Source organism: Herpailurus yagouaroundi, unplaced genomic scaffold, assembly GCF_014898765.1.
Source record: "Herpailurus yagouaroundi ecotype Mexico unplaced genomic scaffold, PumYag 67681, whole genome shotgun sequence".
Taxonomy (NCBI): Eukaryota; Metazoa; Chordata; class Mammalia; order Carnivora; family Felidae; genus Herpailurus; species Herpailurus yagouaroundi.
This window is the reverse complement of record NW_024420481.1, coordinates 2886679-2890786: the sequence shown is the minus strand read 5'-3', so window position 1 is coordinate 2890786 and position 4108 is coordinate 2886679.

The following is a 4108-nucleotide window of genomic DNA, read 5'->3' as shown; positions in this document are numbered from 1 at the left end:
ATACAAAGTGTCACAGGGATTGAAAACCAATGATCTGTCTTCCGGTTACCTATAATACACTTGAAGAGTCAGATAACAGAGAGAACCAGATAACAGGATAGATAACAGAAGAACTAAGCTGAGTGTTGAAAGATGGATTGGGCAGGATCTTGCTTTCCAAACTGGCAGAACATCAGAACCATTGGTGCAGAAGGAGTGAGTGCAAGCATGAGGGTATTCACAGAGCAGCGAAGGAACTAACTTGATTCAAGTGGAGAGAACTTGGTGAAGACTCATGGGAGACAGAAGTAGATGTGGGAATCAATAACGTGGGTTAATGAGTAGTTTGTGTAGCACTTACCACAGATGCATATACACATTATTGTTTGTTTGGGTCATGTCAGTTTCCCCCGACCAGACTATAAGTTCCATGAAAGTGGGAACCATATCTGGAGATTTTTTGTGCCATGTCTCCTCAATGCCAAGTGCATTGTCTGACACGTGGTGGGTGCTCATTAAATATCTGTTGAATACATGTATCGATGGGTAAATAAATAAATAAATAAACGTTAGATGGTAGATAAGGAACTGCCATAGCTGACCTTGCATGTCCCGTGAAGGAATACAGACTTGATACAGCTGCAAAAGAAAAAAGAAAAAAGAAAAGAAAAAAAAAAGAAAAGAAAGAAACCAGAGCCCATGGAGGGTGTTTGAGCAGGCCGAGGTGGCACAAGTGGGGATGAAAAGGCAAACATAAGGGCTATTTCAACGTGGGAATCAATAACACATGTACTCTCTGCTGTGCACTCGCCATCCCAGCCGTCCCCTGGTAGACGTTTCTCCACCAGCTGCAGGCTCTGTCACGACACCAATTTAATACAGAAAGAATGCGAAGAGACTACGGGCCAAAATAAAAAAGAATTATTTCTTAGTTCTGTGGAAAACCCAGCAGTGGTATACAAAAGTCCCATGGTCTCAAAAGTCTCCTTTCTCTTTTCTTTATTTGTTTTCCCTACACAAAATGCCACATTTTTTTCAAACAGCTCTGGTTTGGCAAAATTTAATTGCCTGTTTGGGATGAGGTCCCTGAAGCTCTCAGAAGTTAATTATTTCTTTCTGGTGAAGATCAGAAACTTTGAACTCTGAGCGTGAGATAAATGATCTGGTAGCACTTTGGAACCTCAACTTATTTAAGTTACTGAGCAGCTCATCAACTTGCTCCCTGCATTTGGAATTGAATCTGGAAGAGAATTGGACCCCAGACATCATGAGTAGGCTGAGGATGTAGGATTTATAGATTTAGTTCAGATCAAAGTATGCTCCCAGAGATAGAGCTCTGATGACAGCTTCCAGGTAAACATATACATCGGTGGATTTTGAACCTAGATGAAGAGGAGTAATGGCACAATTTCTATAAACCAAACTGCTCAATGAAAGGCAGGTTCTATTAGTTACATTTTCTGGATAAGTAAGGGGTAACAAAAAGGCTTTTGGGCTTCAACTCCAGTAGGATGCTTTGGAAACAGGCTCAGTCTGTTTTCCAGCTTTAGTGGGTAAAGTGATTGTCATTAGGTCTTTTGCTGACAGAGGGATGCACAGTTTCTCGGAGTCTTCAAGTTGCATACTTTCACTCTCCAGCACCGAAAATAGGTGGTGGGGAAAGAGTAGGAAACTGGGTAGGGTCTGTACAGAGCCCCGGACATCTCCTGGAAGTCATCCAGTTTAGTTTAAAGCCCTGGGTGCAGCATGGTTTATTATTTCCCTCTTTTTTTAAGTAAGTGGCAATTTGGTTTAATTGTGTTCCAGTTCATCAAGATAAAATACTAGTAGATAGATAAGCATTTCAGAGAGGCAAAAGGTGTCTAATCCAGCAGATTGAAAATTGAAACAACCTAAGGGTCTTGATGCTTAACATTCAAATGAGCTCAATCCTCCTTATGCTACAACTTTTCTGAGGCAGACTGAACAAGGATGTATGTGGGTCAGACATCAGTGAAATAAATGTTTGCCTAAGAAATTAAATAACTAGATACCATCACCAAGGGCTGCATACCAAAGTGTTTGGCAATTGCAATTTGACTTAATCCAAAAGAATCTTCATCAGAGGTCTCCAAGCATTTGGGAGTTTGAGAAGCTGGAAACGCTTTGGAATCTCACCATGGAAGTTTGCATAAAGATCTTCACTGTTCCAAACCTGACAATTTGGAAAACTTTCTTTGGGGCATTCTCATTCTACTCCATCTACTGGTACTTGAGAAGGGCCTTCAATGGTGAGTCATTAAGAAGAAAGGCTCCAATTTCTTCCCTCCCTCTTCCAACTTATTTTTTCCCTCTAACCATTTATTAGATGTGGTCAAACTCCAGGAAGTCAAAGGGCAGCCATTAGTTGAAAGGAAAGTTAGGCTGTATAAATAATTGCAGGTGACAAGACTAAAATGGGAAATATGCTGGGTCCAGTTTGCCAGGAATGTTTTAATGATAATTCTAGGATGATACGATCAACATTGTCTTTGGAGGGCAAGGCCCAGACTAGTGAAAAATAGCCCCTTCAATTAAGAGGCTGAATAGCCTTTAAGTGTGAGAGGGAAACTGACATCAATTGTAAGTTCTATGGGTCCAAACAAAGGTCATGGGTTCGATCCCAAGAGCTATCAGTTAGCTTAACACCATATAAGAACAAGTCTTCCCAAGGCCATAGACTGATTACCAATTTTTAGTCAAACAGCTCATCAATTTATTCTACTGGGCTCATAGAAGACTGAGGGATAAATTCTTAATAAACCTCCCCTCCATATCAGAGAAACAGAATACACCGTTCAGCTCATTAGGAATCATTGAGTCTTATAAAAGAGAATAAAGATTTATTTATCAATATTTAATATTTAACAGCAAAAGCAGTGTGTTTTAAACAGTTCTAGGAGCAACAGAGACCTGTAAAGGGCATATGAATCAGCTGTCTACTTCTATGCAAAACCAGCCTGCCCATCATATTTCTAGATATTCTACTGTGGATAGAATTATCTATCTACATGTGGATTATCTACATGTATAGATAATTAGGAGTTAGATATAGACCATTCAAAGACAGTTAGGGCATGAGTATACTAACTTAAAGTATAAAAGTCTTCAGGGAATTGTCTCATATAGCCATGTGACTCTCATCTTTCTTCATTTTCCCACTATGGAGATGATTATCTTGATTTTCACTTGCAAGGGTAAAGGCAATCCAAGGGAAAACCTCTTTCTCAGGGTCCCATGATACATGAAGACAGAACTAGCATTAGGTCTCTCAAGCTCTGCAGACACTCCTGTGAAGGCAACTCATCATCCTCCCCATCCCTTGCATGTGTTTGCCACTTCCTAAGTGGCATACACTTTCACTCATGGATTTGCCATTCCTATGTACTTCACCTGCCTGAGAGGCTGAACAAGGTAGGGAATGAGACACAGGGATAAGTTCTTAGAGGCCGGCACAGGGAAGTGGGGGAGTTATGGAGTCTTGTTTGCTAAAGACTTTTAAGAACAGGTGAGTCTCCCATTTCAGATGGTTAGAGAAATTCCATCCCTTATCAAACTCCTCCTCCAGTCCACATGCCTCTCCAACAATGGATAAAAATATATCAGGTTCCTCTTGTTGTGGGGAGTGTTAAGGTTTGTTTTGTTTTGTCTTCATTTTAGCTGAGGGAAATGAGAGAATCTTAGCATGTTAGAACTAGATGGGCTCTTACAGATCACTTAGTTTAACTGGATTGCAAATAAAAATTTAGGCTAGTGAGGGGAAGAAACTTATCCAGACATATAGCCAGTGAGTAGCAGAAACTTCAAGGAAGGGATTAGAAGGAGAAGGGAGAGTTACTCTCATGAAGAAGCACATATACATTCAGGAGCGCTTGGCATATAAACCTCAGTGTCAAGGGAAGAAGCAGATGGAGAAAGAGAGGTTGTCTTATAATATGGAACAAAGAGCTCCATTCACACACTCATTCATCAAATCATTCTTGACTACCTTCTATGTACCAGGCACTATTCTAAGTTTGGGACATACAGCAGTGAGCCAAACGGGCAAAGTCCCTGACTTTGTTGAGCTTGAGTGTACATTCTAATTAAAAGAGATAATCAATAAACATAA